The sequence below is a fragment of the Cetorhinus maximus genome, chromosome 9 (genome assembly GCF_964194155.1).
Source record: "Cetorhinus maximus chromosome 9, sCetMax3.hap1.1, whole genome shotgun sequence".
Classification (NCBI taxonomy): domain Eukaryota; kingdom Metazoa; phylum Chordata; class Chondrichthyes; order Lamniformes; family Cetorhinidae; genus Cetorhinus; species Cetorhinus maximus.
The window spans coordinates 90,573,717-90,601,652 of record NC_135887.1 but is presented as its reverse complement, the minus strand read 5'-3'; positions in this window follow the sequence as shown (position 1 = coordinate 90,601,652).

Here is a 27,936-nt window from a genome sequence, read left to right as displayed (position 1 = left end):
GGTGTTTTAATATGTTTAATTCCATTTAAACTCATGAATCTCTGAAATTCGGTACTAGTGAAGGCAGTACCGTTATCCGAAACAATGAGCTCTGGGAGACAGTGTATACTAAAACATTGGTGCAGCTTTTCAATAGTTGCACGTGATGTCGGTGATCTAACTTCATACACATCCATCCACTTAGAATGCACATCAATGAAAACATGGTACCTAAAAATGGACCTACATAGTCTGTATGTAGTCTAATCCAGGGTCAACCAGGCCACTCCCACGGAGCTGAAACAGACAACGTCTGTTGTTGCTGACACTGGAGACAGTGTTTAACCATTTTTTCTATATCATTGCCTATACCTGGCCACCAGACATAGCTTGGTGCATGCAGTTTCATCTTTGAAATGCCTGGATACACACTATGAAGCTCTGTAAAGAGTGGTTCTCTTCCTTGCAAAGGGATGATGACTCTTGATCCCCACAACAAGATTCCATCTTGACAACTTAACTCAATATTGGGGGAATAGATTGGTTTTATCTCTTCAGAGACCGGTGCATTCAACCATCCTTTCAATACGTGATCTCGGACTGTTGATAAAATTGGATCCCGGTTTATCCAATTATTTATTTGCTTCACACAAACCGGCGAAGAGTCCAGGAAATTCAACACAAGTGCAACTTCTTATGGCACTGGAGCATGTACGATGCTATCTGGTAACGGAAGAAGACTGAGGGGTATGTGCATTTGCTATATGCACTCCCGGACAGTTCATAAAGGTGTACTCATACACCGATAAAATCAAGGCCCATCGTTGAATTCTGGCAGAGGCTATCAGCGGAATTGCTTTAACTTCACTATATAAACCCATTAGTGGCTTATGATCTGATACTATGGTAAAATGTCGACCATGAAAATATTTGTGGAATTTCTTTTCTCCAAATATTACCGATAAAGCTTCTTTTTTAAGTTGTGAATAACCCTTCTCTCAGCTGCAGAGGGGGTTCTGGAGACATAGTCTATTGGCCTTTCGGAACCATCTTTCATCCTATTTGACAACACCGCTCCCACACTGTAGGGAGATGCATCACAGGTTAATATTAATTCTTTTAATGGGTCACAATGTACTAGAAGACATGATGAGTGTGACAGCTTTTTGACTTTTACAAAGGCTTCTTCTTGTTGCGCCTTCCATGACCATCAATGGTTCTTTTTAATAATAAATGTAAAGGGGCTAACACTGTTGACAAGTTCGGCAAAAAGCAACCGTAATAATTTATCATGCCCAGAAAATATTTGAGTTCAGTGACACTGGTAGGAGAGGGCGCCTCCTTGACTGCCCTGAATTTCACCTATACTGGATGCAACTCTTGGGCACCCACCCGATGACCCAAATAAGTGACTTCAGCTGCTTGGAAAGTGCACTTCCTTCAATCATATGCCAGCTTCCAAAAATTTCCTTAAAACCTCTTCTAGGTTGGCCAAATGTCCGGCTTCCATTGATCCTGTGATCAGGACATCATCCAGGTACACCAATACTCAGGGAAGCCCTTGCAATAGGCTTTCCATGGTCCTTTGGAAGATTGCACATGCAGATGATACACCAAAGAGTAGGCATGTATATTGATACAGACCTTTGTGCATGTTGATCGTTACATACCCTCTAGATGTGCTGTCCAGCTCTAGCTGTTGGTATGCCTTGTTCATGTCTAGTTTAGTGTGGGATTTTCCTCCAGCTAGCTTAGCGTACAAATTCTCAATCCTTGGAATAGGGTACTTATCTAATTGAGCAGCCTTATTCAGTTAATTTGTAGTCTCTGCAAATGCGAATAGTTTGATCTGGTTTCGTCACAGGGACTATGGGCACTGCCCATTCTGAAAATTGGACTGGCTGGATGATGCCTAGCTTCTCTAAGTAGCACAATTCTGCATCCACCTTCTCCTTTAGGGCATAAGGCACAGGTCTGGCCTTAAATAACCGGGGTGTGGCCTCCAAGTCTACACACATTTTTGCTTGCAAGCCTTTTATCTTTCCCAATTCATCACGAAATACATTGCTGTATTTCCTTAGCAGCTCAGGAATTCCTCCTGTTTTCACTTGAAAAACTTCTGACCAATTGAGCTTAATTTTTTGTAACCAATTGCAGCCCAGGGACGAGGTCCTTCACCTGTTACAATGATCTCTGGAAGTTGGGCTGTCTGTTGTCTATAGTACACAGGCACAGTGTTACCTGTGTTTCCTCTCCAACATATGTCTTCAGTTGAGCTGTGGTTTGCTCCAGCTTCAGTGCCTGGGCACCTTCATTTAGGAATTTAAATGTGTGCTCTCCCACCACTGTGGTCGACGCTCCTGTGTCTACCTCCATGACTAGAGGCTTCCCATTCATTTGAAGGGTGATGGTGATTGGTTCAGTTTTTATTGCTTTGACATTGCATAGGGAATAGATATCAGTATCTGCAGCTTCTGGTTCAGTTATATTGTGCACTTCGATTATCTTGGTTTGCTGTCTGATTGGCTGCCTCGATTTCTCCCTACATTGCTTTCTTACGTGCTCTTTTTTGTGCAAGTAATGGCATTCTGCCTCTCTAAATCTGAGGGTTTCCAGTACATGGTTACCCCAACATTGCTAACAACTTAATTTCTGAATCACTGCTGAAATGTTTCCGCTATGCCTTTTCGTTTTTCAAGCAACAGAGACTGTCTCCCGCTTTATGGCTGTCTTTCCGGTTTTTGCACTAAGTCCGGTGATAGGTTCCTGCCCCAACTGAAGAACGGCGCCATGTAGCACACTCTGCAAAGCCTGTGAGTCCCTTTCAGCACACTCCATTGCTAGTGCTATCTCCATGGTGCACTTCAGATCAGTATTAACTTCTAACAAGTAAACGGTGCTGAATGGTGTCGTCATGCACGCCACAAACCAAATGATCTCGCAACATGTCATTGAGTGTATCTCCGAAGTTGCATTGTGCTCAGTCAACTGTTTTAACTTCGTGATATAAGTTGTGATTGACTCACCTGGGTCCCTTACTCTGAAGTTGAATTTAAATTTTTGCATAATTACTGATGGCTTCAGCTGAAAATGTGTCTTCACAAGGTCTACTAGCTTGTTCAAAGATTTAGAATTGGGCGCATTCGGGGCCATCAGACTGCAGATGACATTATATGTCTTGCTCCCCCAGACACTTAAAAGAATTGCTTTCTGCTTCTCCTCCGCTGTTATTTCATTCGCCATGAATTAAAAACCTAGGCACTCTATGTACTGTTTTCCAGTTTTCCAAGGATGAGTCATAAGGGTCGATTCTGCTGAACGGTGGCATGACTGGTGAGTATACTTTTCTTTCTTTCCTTAAGAATTGATGTACTCACATTCACAAGGGCGAAGTGCAGCTTCAGAGCTGTTTATCCTCATCGCCAATTGTAATAAACTTGGTGTACTGGACAGGTTTATCACTTGAAACAGATAACTTTATTTACAGACTCTTGATGAAGCTACATGCTTGAACCAGGTCCATGACTAGAAAGCTCCATGCCTAAGATTACCCGCACTTAGGGCTGATTCGTCAGTACAATCACATGACGCCTAAAACAGTAGGAAAGGTTTTACTTACAATCACTACAGAAGTCAAACAAAGCACATTCATTTTCTAGTTATCTTCAGCACTTACATTATTTTCCTGGCATTACTCAGCTAAAAAGATTGATCCAATATGTTTTTTCGCACATTTGGATGCATTTACACCATTAATGTGCTAAATAAAAATTTTCTCAATATTTTTAACAGTGCAAATTTTCATTTGCACAGTTGAACTTTTCAAGTACACAGAATTTTTCTGGAATTATGTGCTCCTGGTTTACACCCAGAAAATAGATCTAACAACTCATCCAATCACTTCTGGTCAGTTTAAGTGAGGATTTGCCTAAATTTCATTGAATAAAAGTTTCCTTGGATTTTTTTTTAAAAAATGTATCAGTCCTCAGCACATGGTGTGATCTGAGAAATATATTTGATGAAACTCCAGCCTTTGATTCTAAAAGTGTGATTGTTTCAAACTTCTGAGTCTACAAGACATAACATCAACTTTGTCACAACTGCACTATTCATTGTAATTAAAGTGACAGCAGTCCTCAACGTCTACATCTCTGCATCTTTCCAGACCGCCACTGGGCACCTGTAAGTATTAGCCAGGGAGTTTGCAGGCTTCCTCTCTGAAAATGGATAACTTATCTACGATGCAAACCAAAGCATTCATCACTCAAAGGAGCTGATACTATAGGATGTTTCATTGATTGATTGACTGCAGTGGCAGTACTTCAGCCATATCTCCTTTTACTCGTCCTACCAGTTGGCAGAAAAGCAGCTCTAAGGAAGTTGAGAGGGTGGAAGGTTGTGATTGTGAGCTTATGAGGTTATCAGCTAAAGAATGTGTAGAAACCTTGATGGGAGAGGTGAAGGTGTGAGAATATTAGAGTGAATGGTGTGTTTGGGATTGTGCAAGGCAGTTGGGATGCTTCAAGGAAGTTGTAGGTGCCTTTGCCCAGAGTGGAGTGTGAAGACTTAGTACAATGAGTGCTGCATTAACTGATTGAAGAGTGTGGCGAAACCCAGGATGGGTGGGTGTTGAGAGGGGATGGGTGGCAATGTGGAGGAGTGGGTAGGGAAGTAGTGCTTTGTTTCTTTCTGCATTGCTGATGACTGTTGGGTGTAAAGTGATTGGGATTTAGCAGCAATGCCAGTTCAACTAAAGGCAGCAAGACAGATGTTGGCATCTAGCTTGATGAAAGCAAAGGCCCAGGAGTGTTTGGCTCATGTTTTGTACGTGTTAGGGAAAGCTTGGGTGTCTTCTTTCACCTGCTGCTCTGATATGGAGCCAGGGGCCCAGTTGGCACCTAAGTGCACATGATGCCAATCTGAAGTGATGCAGTGAGTGAGAGATGCCTTCAGGTAATTTGGTGCCAGGGTCAGCAAGAATTTCACGAGCTGGTTCACCATGCCTAAGAATCTTTGGAAACCTGGAAAGGATGACGGGTTCAGAAATTCACTGATTGACTTTGTTTTGTTTTATGTGGGTCCACCACGATGCCTTTGTTGCTCACAATATGACCTAAAAATCAAATGGAGGTCATAGAGAATTCACAAATCTTTCAATGTCAACCCTGTATGAAGCAAGCGGTTCAAGATAGCCTTGAGCGTCATGTCACATTCCTCGACAGTCGTTCATGGACAAGGACATCACCTATGTGGCAGATAATTCCTTTTGGTCCTTGTAAGTTGGCCGGCGTTGTGAACTGAAAATTCTTGGGTGCTGAGGTAATGCCAAAGGACAAACAATTGAAGCAAAATCTGCAGAATGGGGTGATAGAATGTGTCAGCAACTTAGATTTTTCATCTAATGGTACCTGCCAGGGACACTGTTGGAATCAAGTTTCCAGAACACTGTACGCTTGGAGAGCTTGGTCAAGCTGTCGTCCACTGAGGACATCAGGTGGATTTCCCTCGCCACAGCCTTATGAGTTGCGTCAGGTCGAAGCAGATGTGAATGGACCTGTTTGGTTTCGGAACCGGGACCATCCTGGAGCACCATTCTGTTGGCTGTGTGACAGGGTGATGACTCCCATATTGGTCATCTCGTCCAGTTGCAGTTGTACTTGCTTCATAAGCAAATGCGGTAGTTTCATTTGAGTAAACAGGCACACAGGTTTGGCTTTGTTTCTCAGTGTTGTACTGCATTCAGTTTTCAGTCGCTCCAGCCCAGCGAATAGTTTTGGAAAATCGTTTTTAATTTCAGAACCAGGTCCTTGCTGGTTAATCTCGTGGATCTATTAGATAAGTTTGAGATCTACACAGGCTTTCCTGCAAAGAAGAGAGAATTCTTGGTTGTGGAGCATGTATAACATTTCCTGTATCTATTTCTTCTTATATTGGAGTGTTGCTTGCAATGTACCTTTGGCCTGGAGCTTGATTCTTCCTGGTGCATACAACTATGTTGTTGGTGACTGCAGAGATTGTTTAACCAGCCACGGTTCTCTTGTAGACACGCTATCACACTTGCCCCTGTAACTAATTTAAAATTAGTAATGTGCCCATTGATGCAGAATGTATATCTGGGTTACGTACAAACATATGAATTAGGAGCAGGAGTAGGCCACTCGGTGTTTTGAGCCTGCTCCACCATTCTATAAGATCATGGCTGATCTGATTTTAACCTCAACTTCACGTTCCTGCCTACCCCAGATAATCTTTCACATACTTGCTTATCAAGAATCTATCTACATCTGCATTAAAAGTATTCAAAGATTCTGCCTCTACCGCCTTTTGAGGAAGACAGTTCCAAAGACTCACGACCCTCAGAGAAAACAATCTCTCTTCATCTCTGTCTTAAATGGGCAACCACTTATTTTTAAACAGCGACACCAGTTCTAGATTCAACTACAAGAGGAAGCATTGTTGTTCTTCGTCTTGGTGTGATTCTTCCATTTCATTGATGGTTTTTTGTGTGAAAATTTGCTTGTGATCCTCTGTATGTTTAGGAGTTTTTTGATCTGCACATTTTCCCAAAGCGTCCCAGCCTTTTGCAGTGGAACCTTTCTGCCATGCTTGCAGGACACTCTTTGCGCCTGTGAGGCTTTTTGGTGCTACAGCGCTGGCATGGTTTATCACCATCCTGAGTTTTAATTGCATACAGTCTTCTTTGCCCTGAAGTGTCTTTCACATTTCATTGTTTAATCAGCTGTACTGTCATTGGGGGTGTTCTGTACCATGGCTTATCATCCCCCTTAATATGGATCTATCTTGCTGACGGACCTCAGATTGTCTGACAATCTGTATCACCTTCTCCAAAGTTAGATTTGCTTTGGATCGAAGCATGTCAGAAAGGATATCATCAGTTACCCCAACTACCATGCGGTCTAATATCAGCTCAACTTAAGATCACCATATTCACAGCCTTTACCCAACCTTCAGCGATACAAATCACTGATTGGTGTCCACTGATTCACAAGGCTTTTTGACCCATTTATCAAACTTTGCTTTTTTAAAAATGTTGCTCCTCCAGAGGTTAAAGTAACTGTCAAAGGGTTTGATGACCTCTTCAAATTTGTCAAATGATTCATTAATGCCTTGTCTGGCTATCACATCATCAGCAATTGCACTAATTGAATACAAAAATGTATTAACCTAATCAGACTCTGAGTTATTATTTAATCCTGATGCAATTCTGTTACTTCAAAATCTCCTCCTCCATACTGCCCAATTCTGTGTCTGGTCTGGCCCTTCCATCTGCCCAAATTGTTCTTGCAAAGTAAATTTTGAATCCATTGCTGTTTTCAGCTCAGGAGACATTTGCTTTAAATTTTTAACATGGTGCTGCCATAATCGAGATTTCCTGCACTGATTGGGTTTTTTTGGATACACGCCATGGTTACCAAGCCATTTCAAACCTTCTCTGAGTCTCAGGAAAAATTGTGAAAACAATTATCAAGGCCAGTTAGTTACTTTGCTGTCACTGGAGGATCAAATTTAGTGGCCAATTTTTTCTTTTCCCTTCTTTTCACCATGTGTTATGACTCGGGGGAACGGTGTGTTCCAATCTGCACACTTAAAAATGAACTGTCTCCCAGTTCTGCCTGGTTGCTGTGTCTTGTTTAGAAGCTTTTTAAAGCCTTTTTTAATGTTTGCTCATCCTTCCTCGATTGTTACCAAGTTCTTTGATCGGGATTTTCACCGAACCTCCACGTGCTATGGTGGAGTCCTTTTTGAGCTGGGCAGTTGATTTCTTCTCTGCCTTTCAGCCTTCTCTTCTGTTATGGAGCTTTTCTGGTGATTTCCAACCGTTTCATAGAACTCTTCCATTTTGGCGTTTTTTTTTCATGTCAGATTGCAGATTTTTCAACTTTACTTTATTTTTGGAGATTTTGGGGTCCTTCATCTGCTACCGCCATGTTGTATGTTGTTATGGTTGCCTAAGGAAGAGGTTCAGAGGCATAGAGCCTGAACAATAACTATTTATTGTAGAACATAACTATGTACAGATTATACAAGACAGTAAGCTTCTCCTGTCCAGGTGATGAGCTTTCTCCATTCAGACCACTACCAGGTGACTAGTCATGTGACTCCCTTTACATCATCAGGTGGGCGGTACTGTTTCCCCAGTCTCAAATTAACCCTTTTTGAACACCCTAATACTATACATTAAGCCAAATACAAGCAAGGAACATTGATGATGTTTTGGCAATAAGAGGTATGCTTTCAAAACATCATTTGCAGGGGAAAACATATTAAGCTGAAGTTAGCTAATCTATACAAAGTGGCTTAAAATGAATAATGATGTTATTTAGGAACATATTAAAACTTTGAGGGGCATGGTTAATACAGATGTAAAGCAGGTTATCTAACTGGGACTATGATCAGAGATCATTAGAGAACAAAAACACAAAATGTGCAAGCCTCAGGCAAACCTAGAGATCAGAAGATTTTTTTTCTCTCTCTCATTGAGCATTTGAGGTTACAGGAAAACAGCAGATAATGCTAATTAATTAAATTCATTTAAAAGGAGCCAAATCATTTAAGATATCCAGCCATCCAGAAACAAGGCATTCGGCCCATGCCAGAGTTTATGCTCTACCCAAACTCCTCCCGTCTTTTCTGATCTAAAACTGCCACCATAACATTCTATTCCCTTCTCCCTGAAATGCTTGTCAAGCTTCCCCTTTTTCATTAACATTTTAAGATCAAACAACATAGTTTTGCAAACCATTTTCAGACCTATCATTACTGAAGCAGCTTATGTCTCAGAGGATGGTACAATTATGAAACATTCTGTCCAGGTTAAAAGCATCATAGATCAATGATGCATCATCTCCCAATGCCTGAGGAACAGTATAGAAGGATATATCTTGAGTTAATTTAGGATTGAACTACAAAAGTGCACTGAAAGCTATCTCCACATTTGTGAATTATCGTGGTAACAGCCACACGCAGCACTTTGACTTGGCACAATCATTTTAATTTTTTCAAACCTTGCTGATTTTCATCCCTTCTGGTCTGAAGGGATTGATCCTTCACTAATGTATGATTCCACAGATACTGGGTACTCTCCAGTATCTTACTAAAGAAGACATCATTCATCCTTGAATCTAGCAGGCTATTTGACCACAGGCACAACACAGCTGAGCCCACACAACATATGTGCACATGCATTTCCAGCATGGGTCATTGGAACATAAATAGTAATGGAAACCTTGACAAGTGAGAGCACATTTCTTCTCCTGAAGCCAACTGTAGTGTTTTGGCTTCTACTAAATAGCCATTGACTCAGCTAGTACAGATTTGGGATCAATGAGTGTTTCTTTAGCTACTCACTGAAAAATAGCTCACTAAACCATCGGGAAATCCTTGGCATCAATTCTACTTCCACCTAGTGACATTTGAAAGTAGGACTATACAGAATGAAGGAATGATACTGCCCCTGGGCCAAGTTGTCACATTGACCCAGCTCACATTAGCCAGCTTGTTGACTCTATTTAAAACATGTCCTTCCTTCCAACTTTCAAGTTTGTGCAATGATATTGAACTCCTTGCACATGTCTTGGCTTTAATCTTTTAAAAGCATACAGGATACCTGCAGCTGGCATAATTCAGTAAACAGAAATTTGACATAACAGGCTAGATGAATTTGAAAAGTTAGAAGTGTAAATATAACCCTTCTCATGTAATCTAAAGGAAATTTTCAAACTTGTAAGGAATACTGAATTTCAAAACAGAAGGGGCTTCATTAGTCAAATCTTCCAGTCTCCAGATCACCGGAGATCAGACATACGACTGAGATGCATGTCAGGACCCTGTGGACGCCCTGACATGTTGCCCAATGTGGGAATTGCCAAGGAACTTTCAAATTCTAATGCACAATTCCCCTGCTCTCTGGGACCCTGAGTTAGAGTCAAAAGCTTTGGACAGTTCCGCAGTACTCACTGGATAGTTACTCAGGAAATGTTAGATTAAAAACTTGTCTAATATCTGGGTAAGTACACAACCAATCCCCCTACCAACCTCCGAATAACCCCCTGACGAGCACCCAACTACCCATCCAAACCACACCACCCCCTGATCACCCAACTACCCCCTGACTATCCAACCATCCCTCCTATCTGACCCAACTACTTCCAGGTCTGACTATCCCACCGACCACCCCCTTGACTCGAACTGACTACCCCGTCGACCCAACTACCCCTTAACCCGACCAGAATACCCCCAACCACCTGACAACCACCCCAGAGCAGATCTGACATCCCCCAGACCCAACTACCCCATACCCAACCTGACTACCCTCCACCCGATCCAAGTAACCCCCTGACCACCTGGCCATCCCCCAGACCCGACTATGCCCAGACCCATCTCAACAACCTACCCATCTCACCTACCCTAACAAAACAAGCATTCATTCATTCACTCACCATTCACTAACATTCAAACTGGACATTTAAACTTATCATAAGGCAGCTGTTGTCATAAAAAAGGGGTATATCCTGTCTACCACCACCCCCCACCTTGCTGCCCCCCCACCCCCCCCCACCCCCCACCCCCACCATCTCTACTCTGCTTCGATGCCCAAGGGACACTGCGCTCTGCATTTCTGGAAAAAACACCCTCGGGAGATCTCAGAAGAAATGCAGAGCAGCATCGAGTCGGGAGAGTTTTCAAGTGGAGTGCAACCCGACGATGATTGCCGCTCCTCAGAAGATCAGGGCCTATATGTATCTTTTGGAAATAAAGTGGATTACTTCATTCACTTCGGAATTAAATCTTCATCATACCACTCTGTTATGAAGAAAAACAGAAAAGTAAATGTTGATTAGAATTTTTGACTAAACCAACTGCTGCACTTTTGGTCCATTACCTCAATACTGAAAAGTCCCTCCAATTCAACTCATAGAGTTAAATCCTGTTATCAATTCTCAGGATTTGCTTATTTCCAAAATTCACTGCTGACCTACAGTCTATTGTACCATTTGGTTCACTCAGCTTCTACCATCAATCTTTCATCGACTCTATTATATCTAAATGGTATAATTTAAAGTTGACTTTCATCTAGTTCCAATAACAGTTGCTGCTCTCCTACGTAGCCAAAATATTCAAGGTACTCATATGCCTCTTACTTCACTTTGGAACTCTACATTGTATTTCTTGGTGCCTGTTTGACATTACTTTTAGCCTTATACTTTACTTAAGTCAAGTTAACTCTTCTATCTAGCACTGTATTAATGTGCGACTCTGAAGTTGCCTGTTCCCTTTTGTTGCTATTATTTTGATTATGCAGATCTGTACCTTGGGGAGGAATTTTCCGTGCCCATTGGCAGTGGGCATGTTTGGCGATGTGAGCGTGCAATATGGTGAGAAGGCCAAAAATCTGTTTAACAATGTTGTGAAAGCAGTTTGCAATCGTTCGCTCTATCTGTCAATGGCGGGCCATGTTTCCCATTGTCGGGCGTCGGGAACTGCATTGTAATATATCTGCATATCATTATAAGCTCAGCTCATGAGAATTATCCCCCCACACTGGTTCATCCGAGCACGTTGGTGTGCAGAAGCGACATGCACCTGGTGAACTGCACTTCACTCGGGACTTCGAAGTTTGTTTGCCTACCTTGCTTTGGGCAGAACTCGTGGTTATCAGTGCCAGGCTTCGCAGGCAGCACCACATCACTTTTAGGGGGGGTTCATGGGCAGGTCTCCACCTACCGTAAGGCAGAGGTGCACTTTCACCTAGCAGGGCTAGGGCTTGCTTGGGGAAGGAGGAGTAGTGGCCTCAGGCAAGGGAAGAGGCTGCAGGGCGAGGGCTGAATGGGGGAAGGGAGTATCCCAGAAAGTGTGTGTGGGGGTACATATCTGTGCAAGTGGCCTCAAGATAGTGAGGGCTGAGGAGGTAGTCCCTAGAGGAGATGAGGCCAAATGGAGATATGAGGGCGTGTGTGAGAGAGTGAGTGGTGGTGTCTCTTGAGCTGGCAGTGAGTGAGATACCAGTGACTGTGTGATGGGCTTGTGAGTGTGCAAGTTTAGAGTGATGAGGTGGTTGCCTTACCCTGGTAGCACAGGTGAGATCATTCATCCTTTTTGCACTGAATGGTCAAACTCTTCTGTGCAGCTGACTACCTCTGCCACTTCCACCCAAGCCAGATTGGTGAGATTGCTGGACCTCCTGCGGCCAGAGCGGGGGTGAAGGATATCACGGCAGGCCTCCGAAAGGCATTCCAGTGATGGGTCGCTGAACTTTACTTGGAGCAGTCCTGGGCTGCAAGCATTGAGAACTGTGTGTGCGGCTGCAGAATAGACATGGCACCTGGAGTGAGGAAATGGTGAGTTAACCCACATGGCAGGCGATTCAGAGGCCGCCCACCAGCGAGACAGCGTGTTTCCTGTGGCTGCATAGTTAATGAAGCAGGATTGGGATGACACGGCGTGAAAAGCCGCCATTGCGGCTAGCAGGTGAAACGTTCTTTTTCCTGCTCGCTACTGCACTGAGTGCAAATCTGGGACAATTCCGTCCTTGGCATTTGGCTGCACTATTACTGGAGCTAAGTTAACACCTGTCCTGTGCTCTTCTGTAGCACAACCTTTCTTATTGACTCAGCTGACCCCTTTTCTAATGTCCATTCCTTTCTATAGGACCAATCTTGGTTCCTAACTGGATACTACAGATGCTGGAAATCTGAAATAAAGAGAGAAAATGCTGGAAATACTTAGGTCTGGCAGCATCTGCGGAGAGAGAAGCAGAGTTGACATTTCAGGTCCATGACCTATAATCAGAACTAACTGATCTGAAACATTAACTCTTGTTTCTCTCTCCACAGATGTCGTGATACCTGTTGAGTATTTCCAGCATTTTCTGTTTCGGTTCTAACTGGCTTGACTTGCTCAGATGTAGGTCATGAAATTCCAATAAATTAGCTCATGAAACTTATATCACACAGACCATCATCATCCCCTGAAAATGCTATTAATATACACATTCACTGGAGATTGGCCAGTGCAGTAGCTTTACACGACTGGTGACTGGGTTTAAATCTTACCCAGACTGATAGGAACATAGGAACAGGTATGGGTCATTCAGACTTTGAGCCTGTTCCACCATTCAGTTAAATTACGGCTGTTATGTGGACCACAACAACTGGATCCTCTCCCTCCCTCTCCAATATCCTTTCAAGCCGGTCAGAGATGTCCTTCACCCTGGCACCGGGCAGACAACATACCATGCAGGACTCTCAATCCCGCTTTCAAAGGATGCTATCAATTCCCCTAATTATAGAATGCCCTACAACAACCACTTGTCTTTTTGCTCCCCCCTCTTGAATGGCCTCCTGTGCCACGGTGCCGTGGTCAGCTGGCTCATCCTCCCTACAGCCCTGTTCCTCATCCACACAGGGAGCAAGTACCTCGTACCTGTTAGACAAGGTCAAGAGCTGAGGCTCCTCTGTTCCTGAACACAGGATCCCTCTACCTGCCTCATTTGCAGTCACACCCTGCTGACCCTGACCACTGACCGAACTTGAGGTACTTAATCTACCGGGTGTGACCGCCTCCTGAAACAAAGCGTCCAGGTAACTCTCCCCCTCCCGGATGTGCCGCAGCGTCCGGATCTCGGACTCCAGCTCATCAATTCTGAGCCGGAGTTCCTCCAGCAACCAACACTTGCTGCATATGTGGTCACTGCGGCGCGCAATGGGATCTGCCAGCTCCCACATCATACAGCTACAGCACATCACCTGCCCAGCCATCTCAACTTAGATAATTAATTTATTAATTAGCTTTGCAGTGTTTTTTTCCCCAAATTTGGTGCAGATTTCCCTACCAACCAATCAGGTCACAGCTTTCCTGTGATGTCACTTTTTCAGTTTTGGCTTCAGTTACTCCGTACCCCGAGGTCACCGCTCCAGTGCTCCTCCCTCCGTGTCTGCGCCCTGGAGAGAAGGCCGTGAATCCCCAAGGTAAGCTAGATTTATACTCACCGCTCCGGTGCTCCTCCCTCCGAGTCTGCTCCCAGGATTTACTCACCAATCAGCTGTTTTTCTTTAAAATCCACTTTCAGAAGAGTGTCCCTCGCAGGTCTGGTGCATTCCTGAAGGCACTGCCTCTTCCTCTCTCTTTTTTTAGATTTGAGGAGGAGGGAGGGATGGAAACACTACAGCAATGTAATGTTTGGGTCTATTCCGTTCTTTGACAGTGGGTCCTCCTCAATTCCCTCCTGAGTCACAGTGTCTGCGGTGACTTCTCCCAGAATGCCTCAATCACTTCTCAACAGCGCCCCCTGTTGGATGCTCTTCCTCCTGTTGAGTACAAGAGTCCTTCTCCTCGATTCCCTCCTGAGTCGCGGTGTCTGTGGTGACTTCTCCCAGAACGCTTCAGTCACTTCTCACCAGCACCCCCTGTTGGATGCTTTTCCTCCTGTTGAGTGCAAGAGTCCTTCTCCTCGATTCCCTCCTGAGTCGCGGTGTCTGCGGTGACTTCTCCCAGAATGTTTCAGTCACTTCTCACCAGCGCCCTCTGTTGGCATCACCAGGGACAAGCCATGAATGTGCTCCAAGTTAGCTATCAAGACACATAGACAAATCAAAGGCTGTACTACCTCCAATTCTTCTCTGACTTCTCCTTAAATTATAACTCTAAGAAAGCATTCTTTAACAACAGCCAAGGAAATGACTACTAATACATTAATCACCTTCATGGCCAATCTAAAAATAATTCTTCAATAAATTAGTGCCTTTGAGGCAATCAATATTATTAATTGCTGCCATTTGAATGTTTAAATGAATTTGCCCCCTCCCACCTTAGCAGTTTCATTCAGTCACTCCGCTGTTCACACTTCAGTCTCAATAACTTTTTCTTCTTTGTCCTGCTCCCACTGCTTTGCATTCCCCATTGAACTAGCTGTCTTCTTTCCTCCTCTTCCTGTTTCACAAGTTCAGCTCTTATATCTAATTTATCGACCTTCTTCAGTACTAGCAGTTACCACCTTCCTGATTCACTTGGATTTATTATTGCTGATGGTATGTCAGATGATTTATAGGTCCAATTTTGATTTTCTATACCCACTGAGAATGGGATGGTGGCAACCTAAAGATCTGGCTTCTGTACCTTGCATCTTGGTTCCTCTCCACCAACATTTTGCTCAGGGTCTTCACTAGGACAGCCAAGGCACCTGCCTGAAGGGTTTTTTTTGGTGGTGGGGGCAAGGTGGTGCCGGGGGAATGCATCATTAAAATATTTAAATAGGGTCCCATGATGACAATAGGGCTCCAATGCCATTGTTCTGGCAAACGTGGAAGGATTTTCCCAATATTATTGGATAACATGGACTTCAAATGACATTAGAAAGTGCTATTTAAAGCAGCACTCAACAGCATCAGCTCATTTGAATCTTTTTGCAATTCAGCTGGATGGATTTCTTGCGGCAGAATTTCACCCTTGTCAGGCGGGCTCGGCAGGGGTGGTGGGGAAGCCAACTGCTGCCCGCGATCGAGGCCGGAAGGCGACTTCATGTTGGTGGGTGAGTGCGTGCTTCAGAATCTCCCTGAGGTACAGAGCTGCCTCATGGAGAAGAAACAATTTCCAAAAAAATTAATAAAGAAATAAATAATGTAATATAACTCTGTCACATGAGCAGGGACATGTTATTAATTAAATTTTTAATTTTTAATTTTATTTTTATTTGCTTTAGGAAACCTCATACCGCCCGTGGATTCTATTCTATTTTGTTCAATTGATTCTTTAATGGCCTTAACAGGCCTTTCAATTGTTGGCACGCGCCTGCCGAATGAAATATCACGCAACTGCGCGTTGACATCGGGACGCTTGCCCAACTCCAACGCACATCATTTTACGCTCAAACAGGTCGGGCATGCATCCACCAGCCGAACTAAAAATTTTGCTCTTGGATTTCTTTTTAGTTGTTCCAGTCGAGTTCACTGATGTGTTATTTTTATAATTCATTCACGGGATATGAGCTTCGCTGGCTGGGCCAGCATTTATTGCCCATTCCTTGGGAAGGTGGTGGTGAGCTGCCTTCTTGAACCGCTGCAGTCCATGTGGTGTAGGTGCACCCACAGTGCTGTTAGGAAGGGAGTTCCAGGATTTTGACCCAGCAACAGTGAAGGAACGGTGATATACTTCCAAGTCAGGATAGTGAGTGGCTTGGAGGGGAACCTCCAGATGGTGGTGTTCCCATTTATCTGCTGTCCTTGCCCTTCTAGATGGCAGTGGTCGCGGGTTTGGAAGGTGCTGTCAAAGGAGCCTTGGTGAATTCCTGCAGTGCATCTTGTAGATGGTACACACTGCTGCTACTGTGAGTCGGTGGTGGAGGGAGTGAATGTTTGTGGATATGCTGTCAATCAAGCAGGCTGCTTTGTCCTGGACGGTGTCCAGCTTCTTCAGTGTTGTGGGAGCTGCACTCATCCAGGCAAGTGGGGAGTATTCCATCACACTCCTGACTTGTGCCTTGTAAGATGGTGGACAGGCTTTAGGGAGTCAGGAGGTGAGTTACTTTTCACATGATTCCTAGCCTCTGACCTGCTCTAGTAGCCACAGTTTTTATAAGGCTAGTTCAGTTCAGTTTCTGGTCAATGATAACCCCCAGGATATCGATTGTGGGGGACTCAGTGTGATGGTAATGCCATTAAACATCAAGGAGCGATGGTTAGATTCTCTCGTGTTGGAGATGGCCATTGCCTGGCACTTGTGTGATGGGAATGTTACTTGCCACTTGTCAGCCCAAGCTGGATATTGTCCAGGTCTTGCTGCATTTGGACATGGACTGCTCCAGTGTCTGAGGAGTCGTGAATGGTGCTGAAGATTGTGCAATCATCAGCGAACATCCCCACTTCTGACCTTATGATGGAAGGAAGCTCATTGATGAAGCAGCTGAAGATGGTTGGGCCAAGGACACTACCCTGAGGAACTCCTGCAGTGATGTCCTGGAGCTGAGATGACTGACCTCCAACAACCACAACCATCTTCCTTTGTGCTAAGTATGACTCCAACCACCAGAGAGTTTTCCCTCGATTCACATTAAGTCCAGTTTTGCTAGGGCTCCTTGATGCCGTACTCAGTCAAATGCGGCTTTGATGTCAAGGGCAGTCACTCTCACGTCACTCCTGGAGTTCAGCTCTTTTGTCCATGTTTTAACCAAGGCTGTAATGAGGTCAGGAGCTGAGTGGCCCTGGCGGAACCCAAACTGGGTGTCAGTGAGCAGTTAATTGCTAAGCAAGTGCCGCTTGATAGCACTGTTGGTGACCTGTTCCATTACTTTACTGATGATCGAGAGTAGACTGATGTGCGGTAATTGGCTGGGTTGGATTTGACCTGCTTTTTGTGTACCGGACATACCTGGGCAATTTTTCACATAGCCAGGTAAATGCCAGTGTTGTAGCTGTACTGGAACAGCTTGGCTAGGAGCGCAGCAAGCTCTGGAGCACAAGTCTTCAGTACTATTGCGGGAATATTGTCAGGGCCCATAGCCTTCACAGTATCCAGTGCCTTCAGCCGTTTCTTGATATCACATGGAACGAATCGAATTGGCTGAAAACTGGCATCTGTGATGCTGGGGATGGATCATCCACTCGGCACTTCTGGTTGAAGGTTGTAGCAAATGCTTCAGCCTTATCTTTTGCACTGATGTGCTGGGCTCCCCCATCATTGAGGATGGGGATATTTGTGGAGCTTCCTCCTCCAGTGAGTTGTTTAATGGTCCACCACCATTCACAACTGGATGTGGAAGGACTGCAGAACTTAGATCTGATCCATTGGTTATGGGATTGCTTAGCTCTGTCCATCATTTGCCGCTTATGCTGTTTGGCACGCAAGTAATCCTGTGTTGTAGCTTCACCAGGGTGACGACTCATTTTTAGGTACGCCTGGTGCTGCTCCTGGCATGCCCTCCTGCACTCTTCATTGAACTCGGGTTGATCCCCTGGTTTGATGGTAATGGTAGATTGGGGGATATGCCAGGCCATGAGGTTGCAGATTGTGGTTCAGGACAATTCTGCTGCTTCTGATGGCCCACAGCACCTCATGGATGCCCAGTCTTGAGTTGCTAAATCTGTTCGAAATCCACCCCATTTAGCATGGTGGTAGTGCCACACAAAATGATCCAGTCATCATCACAATGCTTGTTGTGTGCAAATTGGCTGCTGTGTTTCCTGTATGACAACAATGGCTACACTTTCAAACTGCTTCATTTGCTGCAAAGCACTTTGAGACACCCACTGGTCATGAAATGTGCTTTATAAATATAAGTTTTTTTTTATGTGCAGCTCATTTGCAATGACAGGCAGTCTCTTTGTCCTTTGCAGAAATAGTTATGCAAGAGAGTATTTCTTTGTTAGTCTTTCTTAGTTTCTCTTTGTCAGTTTTTCTTGTATTCATCTGTTACTTTTCCCTAGTAGATTCAGAATGATATCTTGATAAGCATGAGAAGAGACAGATGGCAAAGTAATAAACTTCGGATTGCAATGTCATATTTGCCTGTTACAGGCCGAGATAAGCATATCACTTAATTGTACAAGTGTTTGAGATCAAGGAAGGAGAGAGTTAAGCCTGCTGAGATATTGTTGCAAGTGCATAAGGTAAATTCAGAACGAATCAAAGATCCAAATAAAACAGATAATCTTGTTTTCAAAGGGGTTCATCAACTTAACGTTTAATTCTGTATCCCAGAGAAGGAATGAAATTGACTCAACCATGACACTCAAACACGGTCTGGAAGTATTGTTAATCCCGAAGATATGAGTTTAATTTATTTAATAGTTGGGCTATCGAATGCCATTAACTTGTTAGCTATCTAGTAATTTAACCCTAAGGTAACCTCAGCAATTTAAAATAGTCTCAGGTGAAGATCTCAACTATAAGTTAATATTCATCAACTCTGTTAACTCAAAATTACACTGAAGCACTACTGAATTGCCTTTACAATCTATTTGTCATTTTGTTAAGCAACTCTGTCCATTGTATTCAAGCTGCTTGTTGACACTGGCTACATCCACTCACATCTATTATTTGCTCGTACACTTGGTGCTTAATATGTAATTAATAAATATTTGATAGGGCATAACTTGTCCAACTTCCTCCTTCATGATTTGACAAGAAAACATTAATTCATTCGCTTAACTTGTGTAACACTTGAACTGTTACAAAGCGTTCAAACTTGAATAGATTAAACAATGATGCTGGCAAAGGTATAGGACTATAAAATTCTCAAACTAAGTTTATTGAACAATGTTTCAAAATCACAAGGCAGCACAGACAGATGAAGGAATTACTCAACCACATGCCAGGCGGCTGGGGGGAAGGGGGGTGCGGGGTGAGGGAAGTGCCACACACTTGGAAAAGTTTGTCAAAAATGAGCATTCTTCTGCGGCTGAGACTGTTCAGCTGCAGCTCCATTGAAATACTTGGAGTCAGGCCTCTGAAGCTTTTCTGCCCATTCAAGCAATGCAAAAGCATGACAACAAATGCTCCAGAACTTTCACCCCTTGTGCACAGACTGCAAATTAATGTGCATTTTAGGGAACAGAAGAGCAATTGGCCAATTGGGCAAGTAGTACAATCCCCTTGCAAAAGGTGGCCATGGCACAGGCACTGGTAGAGGTGCTCACAGCCCCTTGCCATGTCTTTATTAAGGTTTGGACCAGTATCCATTATGGTTCAAGCTAACAGCACATCCTTGCAGTGTGGGTTAGGAGAATGTCTGCGCCTGAGCTGAGATCACAGCATGCAGTCCAACGGCCAAATCTGCTGCCAATCAGTCAAGTGGAGTGGGGCGGAGGTGGGTGGGGTTTTGGATAGCCAAAAGGCATCCAAGTGGTGGCCAGTACTCTCCTGTATGCGTGAAGGGGCCTTTAGACTTAACCAAGGGAGGTTCCTAGTATACCCATGTTAAATCACACGTCTGTCTCTTTGACTCTGCAGGAGGAGAACATCAGGATCATGGAGCCTGGTGATTTAGCGGTATGCCCCATGGCTTTCAGGGAGCAGAGAAGAAGAAGAGAGCAACAGAGGCACCTGGCTTGGCAAAGGGAGGAACACCTCCCTCAAGATGAAGGGGCAGCAGGACCTGCTGCGCACGCAGCTGAAGACCCACAGCGACCCGTCACTCATAGGCGCCTCGCTAGACCGAGGGTCCATAGATGGCGCCTGTCATTCCTGAGAACCAGTGTCACTGAAGACTGCGCATGTCTAGGGAATTGGTCAGTTACATTTGCCACCTGCTGCAGAATTTGGCACCACGGGGACATAGAGGGCATCCACTGCCAGTGGCCATTAAAGTGACCATGGAGCTCAATTTTTATGCCAGTGGATCCTTCAAGGGCTCCACAGGTGACCCATGCAAAATTTCACAAGCCTCCATGCACAAGTGTATCCAGGAAGTCACGGACGCCATTGTCGCAAAGGCAAAGAACTTTGTGTGTTTCATTCAGAGTCAGGAAAGCCAGGAAGCAAGAGCGCTGGAATTTACACAGGTCTCAGGTTTCCCACACGTGCAGGGTGCCATCGACTGCACTCATGTGGTGCTTAGATCTCCATGGCAACAAGCAGCCAACTACAACCAGCCAACTTAATGAATGTTCAGCTGACGTGTGGCCACCACAAATGCATCCTATAGGTCTGTGCACGATTCCCAGGGACCGTCCTTAATTCCTACATCCTTAGCAGGTCTCAGATACCTGACATCTTCCAGGATCTATAGAAGCTGCAGGGTTGGCTTCTCGGGGACAAGGGCTACCCACAGAGGACGTGGCAGATGACACCCATATGGAAACCTCAGACTGCAGCAGGGCGACGGTACAACAAGGCTGATGCCACGATCTGGACTTTGGTGGAGCAAACGATAGGCATTTTGAAAATGAGGTTCTGTTGTCTCAACAGGTCTGGTGGAGCACTGCAATACAGTCCCCAGAGGGTGTCGCACATCATCATCTGCACACTCCACAACCTGGCGCTGCAAAGGGGGGAGGACCAGGCAGAGGAGGAGATGGAGGAGCTGCACATATCCTCTGTTGAGGAGGACATCAAAGGGGATGACAGTGATGAGGTAGGTCCTCAAAGGTGAGGATGCTGGCAATAAGGCCATTGCACAGGCCAGACAAGGCAGACACGCTTGGGACAACCTCAAAGCCGCAAGATTCGTGGAGGATGATGATGAGATACAGTGAGGACAGTCCTAACATCCTCACCTTGCATCTGTGAATGTTTGACTCCTGTGTGGCTGATGACAGCGCACACACTCTCAGTGTTCGGCCTAATGTCATGGAGATGCAGTGGAGGCCCTAATAGTCGCTAGATTCCAGGAGGATGATGACAACATGCAATGAGGACACTCCATAGATCTTCACATAGCCCCTGTGAATGTCTGACTCCTGTCTGAATAAGGGTAGCTCGCTTGCGCTCTGTGATCAGGGTCATATCGTGGAAATACTGCCATGTAACTTTAAATGCACCTGATCCTTTGTGTCAGCCTTCAGCACCTGACCTCTCCAGCATCACCGGTCACAGCTGCTGAAGAGATGGGGTGCCCAGACTATGCAATTCTATCTTCTTAACCTATCTAATCCTGCCGCTATGTCTTGGTGCTCCCTCGACATCCACAGTAAGGTGGAGGCAGCCTGCTGACTGCTAAACCCTGTCAGTGATGACCTTAACAGGTGACCTCTGGAGGGCCCTGGCCTGCTTTCGGGATCCTGCTGTGTAGAAGTGGCACCCTCCTCGGCCTGTGGAGCTGGAGCTGCTGGGGTCACAGTAAGAGGGGATTCAGATGGGCCGGACACTCTCGGAGTCACCTTGATGGATGGACCCAGGTTGTGCACTTGCTGATCCTCTTTCCTATGCCCAAGGACCACTGGCTGATCTCTTGAGGAGAATGGGATGCTGGAGTGAGATCGAGCCGCCCCACGCCCCACTGGTGTTGACACTGTCTGAAGTCAATTATGGCGTCAGCAATGGAGTTAAGCCCATGCAGCAGTGCAGACCAAAGTCTCCATGGCGGCTGCCATCCTACCAGTGTTGACCTCGGTGCTTTGGCATGCCGGCACTATCACTTCAGACTGAAGGCAGGCAGACTCCTCCATCATGCCTTGCAATCTGAGGATGCAGCAGACATCCCATCCTGATGTTCCAGAACTTGCCTTTGCAGCTCCAGCAACTGAAGCATGACTGAGACCAGAAGTTCCTCATCTGACTCGGACTCAGCATATTTCTGGCCTCCAGCAGTTCTCCAAATGCCGGAAACTTGGGAAGTCCCTCCGCCACCTCTTGCTGTGGATTAAACAGTGCGATGTGTTCACCAGATTGTGATCCCAAGGCTATTCTAGAGCTATGTCCCACTGAGATGTGTGTCTCTGTGCTGGTGAAGGGCGTGGGTAAGCACTCATAGGCTCATAGGCTCATAGATGTCTACAGTACAGGAGGCGGCCATTCGGCCCATCGTGTCTGTGCCGGTCAACAAAGATCTGGCTACACTAATCCCATTTTCCAGTGCTTGGCCCATAACTCTAGAGGTTATGACAAGGCAAGTGAATATCTAAATACTTCTTAAATGAGTTCCAGACTCCCGCCACCCTCTAGGTGAAAACATTTCTCCTCAACTCCCCTCTTGGCCTTCTACCTCTTACTCAAATCTATGCTCCATGGTTATTGACCTCTCTATTAATAGAAAAAGTGCCTTCCTATCCACTCTATCTCTGCCCCTCATAACCTTATACACCTCTAACAGGTCCCCTCTCAACCTTCGTTGCTCCAATCTTTCCTCATAGCTCAGACCCTCCAGCCCAGGCAACATCTTGGTAAACAAAAACAAAAATTGCTGGAAAAACTCAGCAGATCTGATGGCATCTGTGGAGAGGAAGGCAGAGTTAACGTTTCGAGTCTGAATGACTCTTCATCAGAACTAAAGAGAAATAGAAATGTGGTGAAATATAAGCTGGTTGAGGGGGGGTGGGACAGGTGAAGCTGGATAGAAGGCCAGTGATAGGTGGAGACAAAGAAGAGATTGCCAAAGATGTCATAAACAAAAGGTCAAAGGGATGTTGACGGTGGTGATATTAGCTAAAGGATGTGTTAATGGTGACATTAAGGGTAGAAAGCAGGATGAGCAAGTGACGGATGGTCCTAGTGGGGGTGGGGTGGGGGGAAGGGATCAAAAAAGGCTAAAATGTGGAGATAAAACAATGCACGTCTCAAGCTGGCTTGCCGGTAATTGGCCAGCCAGCATGTCGGGGCCTGATCGAGGGCGGTGGTCGGCTTCGCAACCGCTTCCAGGCTCATCCGTCCAATGAGGGCAAAATTCTGCCCTATATTTTCAGTCCCTTAATGGGCTGTGCTCCCACAAAGGCGAAGCTAACAAATTCAATGGCCAATTTGACTTAATCCCATTGTGTCTAATGTACATTCTCACAGCATAACAATAATCACAATGTGCAGCTGAAAATTAATCGGGTACATCATCATTTCAGGCTTTTCAGTCCATATTACACTTGTGGATATCCTAATGGAGTGTTGGTGAAATAAAATTCAAATTCCACTCAAATCAATAATGTGAGATTGTTCAATGAGACAACAGAGGCATCATTCACTCCTAGACCTGAAAGTGGAAGGTAAACTCCAGATGGTGCCTTAATGAGGATTCATTTGGTTCCTTGGCACACATTTATCAGGACACTAAAAACCCAGAGTTACAGTTTCTCTGCCATTGTGTGCTGTTTTCTTCCGCAGTGGCAGTGCTAACTGGCTATTTCAGTCTCCTAATCCTTCACTCACAATCAGTCAGGATTAAGGGAATCAGTGGTAGTAAGGACAGTGCCAAGGAGCAAGAGCCTCCGCTGTGAGACTTTGGTGTGCTCGCATAAATTACAAAATGTGAGACACATGATGTGAGCAAAGTGCAAAGTGACTTTAATTCTTAGACTAATATCATGGTGCTATATGATACTCAAATGCATGTTGCCTGACTATTGTTCTGACAAACACCCATGCACTTCTGTGATATCCTTCCTATTCATTTGAGGTTATTAAACTTCTACCAATACTGCCAGAAGGTCCTTAGGATTGTGCCCTCACAGTCACCCCCTTCCAAATGGTCTATGCTGCTGAAATGGCTTCTTTCCTCTTATTCCAACAAAGGTTACCCTCCCCTCTGTAATTTGAGCCAGAAAAACTGTCAGTTCAGTTTTTGAGAAGTTAGAAACTTGACTTTCTCCTTCTTGAGATCCAGCCTTTGCAACTCCTCTTTCATGAGCCTGCTCAGTCTGCTAACTGCATATAGCCACTTAAATACAGAAGCATATGCCCTCGCAGTGTCCCGTTCTTAATTTTCCAGTGCATACGTGGAACCCTGTAGGTGGGACTTTGACACTTGTCCCAACATCATGATTTAAATTATCTTATAAGAAAGAACTTACATTTATGTACAATCTTTCATGACTTCAAGATGCCCCAAAGCACTTTACAAACAATAAGGAGTTTTTGAAACGTAGTCACTGTTAAATGTAGGAAAATTGCACTGGAATATTTGACGCAGGCCAGTGTCCTCTGATTTCAGGGGTCATAAGTTCAGCTCTGGCATATTTATGCAGGCAGGAGGGCAGCCCCAGAAATTTACAGCTCACCATTTTTCTCAAGTTTAATTGCAGCTTCTTCAGTTAGCTTCGCAAATTGGAATGTTTTGTGTCAGTTTGAGTGTGCACGGGAGAAGCAGTCAGCATTTTAAGATTGTTTTACATCAGTAACATTGGGCAGAATTTTGCCGTCGGCGAGCAGGGGGCGGGGCCCACTCGCCGACACGTAAAATAACGCGGGATGATATCGGGGGAACTCCCGACGTCATCCCACCCCATTTAAATTTTCAGGAAGGCGGGGGCACAGCAAAATCAGCTGCGGGACCGCCGATCTGTCAATGGCCAATTGATGCCATTGACAAGATCAATTATACAATTAAACGACCTGCCCGCCCAACCTTAAGGTTGGCGGGCAGGCCAGGACCCCGGCAGCAAATAGAGAAAACATGAAATCTCATCCACCGGCGGGATGAGGTTTCATGTAGGGTTTAAAAAAGTTTAATAAACTTATGATGTAAGTTATGAACATGTCCCATCTCATGTGACAATGTCACATGAGGGGGACATGTTAAGGAATTTTTTTTTTCTAATTTTAACATGTTTAAAAGTGTCAGCGATCTCCCTGAGGCAGCACTTAGCCCCAGGGAGATGTGTGCTCTTTCGTGCGCATGCGCGAAAGAGCGCACTCTCGCTTTTGGGGAATCCTCCCACCCGCACAGGAAGCGCATAGTGCTTCCCGCCGGACGTCACGCTGGGCGGGCCTTCATTGGCCCGCCCACGTAAAATGGCGGCGGGGCCTGCTTATCCGGCAGGGATCGGCTCCCCGCCCGCCGGAGATTGGGTCGGGCCCGCCCACCCGACAGGCAGAAAATTCTGCCCATAGTGCGTGGGGATTGGGCCTGGAATACAACTTTAGGTGCATGCTGATGAAATACTTTTAATATCTCATGGTAGTAGTCACATTGATTTAAACTTGTTATGAAGTGTATGTTATTTTATCAGGATCGGTGATTGAATAAATTGCTCTTTCAATTAATGGATATTGGTTTTATTTTCCAGGAAGAAATGTTATGATCATCTGGGTATTTATATGTAAATGTGTGGCCCTGATTACTATTAAACACTCATTTAACTATGTAGTTAATTTTTTCCCTTTTTATTTAAAGCCTCGAATACAGAAGAAAGCAGTAGAGAATATAAGTACATAGAAACAGGTTTAGACCATTTAGCCCTTTGAGCCTGTTTCGCAATTCAATGAGATCATGGTTGACCTGCAAACTAACTCTATTTACCAGTCTTTACCCCATATCACTTAGTGCCTTTGGTTAACAAAAATCTATCAACCTCAGATTTAAAATTAACAATTGGCCACACAACAAATGCCAATTGAGGAAGAGAGTTCCAAACATCTATCACCCTTTGTGTGTAGAAGTGTTTCCTAATTCCTAACTTCTGAAAGGTCTGGCTCTAATTTTTATACTGTACCCCACTACTGCAAATGAGCAGAAATATTTTTTCCCAATCTATGTTGGTTTCCCTTAATATATTGAAAACTTGCATCATGTCACCCGCATTCTAAATTCAGGGATTGCAACCCTAGTTTGTGTAATCTCTCCTCATAATTTAACCCTTGGAATGCAGGCATCATCCTGGTAAATGTCCAAGGCCAATATATCCTTCCTAAGGTGTAATACACAGAACTGCTCACTGTATTCCAGGTGTAGCCTAACCAGTGCAATGTTACCTCCTTTTATTCTAATTTTAAGGCCAACATTCCATTAGCCTTTTTGATTTTTTTAATGTATTTGTTCTGGTTATTTTAATTATCCATGTACCTGGATCCCATAGTCTCTTTGGACCTCCACCGTTTCTAGCTTCTCACCATTTAGAAAGTGCCCTGTTCTATCCTTTTTTGGAGAAGATACTTCATGTGTACAGTTGGTGAATCGTAGTAACTGAGTATAGAACATCAGGGAGTTCAGGGGAACAATTGGTATGACCATTTTGGGAAAGTAGTTCTTAGTTGAGAAAATCTGGAAGAAGTGGGGTGCAGGATGTGTTGAACTTGGAACAAAGGTCATCGTATCTGGAACACATGGGAGTGAAAACCAGAGTTTGCTGAGAGTGTGAGGGAGGTGTTGGAAAATTGCTACACTGTGGGAAGTTGAGATGCGGGAGAGAGATTCTGAGGTATGGAAACACTGGGAGGGAGTGCTGGCAAAGGCACAACTGGGATAAAGATCAGAGAACCACTGGTTACAGGGTGCTAATGATATAACTGAGGTAGGACTTTTGGTAGGAGTGTTGGTGGTGGAGGGGAAAGTAATGGGTACTCAGTTTTTAAGTGGTGAGGAAGTACTTCAATATCTCAGAATTTACAGGATTTTGTACACAGTGTCAGCCCAGAACTTTGCAGAACACAGTCTGGTGTCAATATTCTTAAACTCTCTAGCTCCACCCACAGGCTGAAACAACCCAACACAGTTACATGGATCAGAGAACCAACTAACATAATCAAACACAGATCAAACAAACCATTGAGAAAAGCGCCACCTATCTTGAAAATGTAACTGAGGGCTCTGAGGTAAAGAAGCAATAATGTTAAAATCTTCAGAGAAACTGAAAACTTTTAAAAAGAAATTCAAACATCCAGTCAATAGCTGAAAGGGTGACATAAGATTTCACATTTTAAGACTTTTATTGCAACAAAAGACTAAAAGCAGCTATAACAAAACACTACCTTTGAAATAACTTATACTTTAAAGCACAAGGTTTTAGCACAATCGAAAACACACTTCACAGATAAACTTTAACCTGTCCTTTAAGGATACATTTGACTCTCCCGGAATTAGTCCAACGTGATTCTTAGCCCTTAAGGATTTACTTCTACTCTTTACCTTTCTCACCTCGGGAACTTTTAATCTCAGAACTGTTTTTCACAGTGAGCTTTCCCTGCTGCCCCTCATAGATTCTTTCTGTAGTGCAAGCAAAGCAAATCTTCTAGCCTTATTTTAGCCCTTCATGAATTCAGTCTTGTCAATTCAAATGCAAGCTGCTACCCACATTCCTGCGTGGTAACCCATATTATCTTGCTGCCCCTCTCTCTTCCAGGTCCTGGCAGACTAACCTTTTCTGTGAATTTTCAAGGGTACCTTGGACCCTTCCCCCCTCAAAGCCCATTTCAATGGCAACATGAATCACTTTGACCTTTTATCCAAGTAGAAATGTTGATGAGCTATCCTGAGATCCCAACTTTCTTTTACCTTAGAAGCAAACTGACAGTTTAAGCACAATTGTTTACAACCCAAAATTCTCAACATTTTTCTGGGACTTTGGAGTCTCACAATTCATCCAC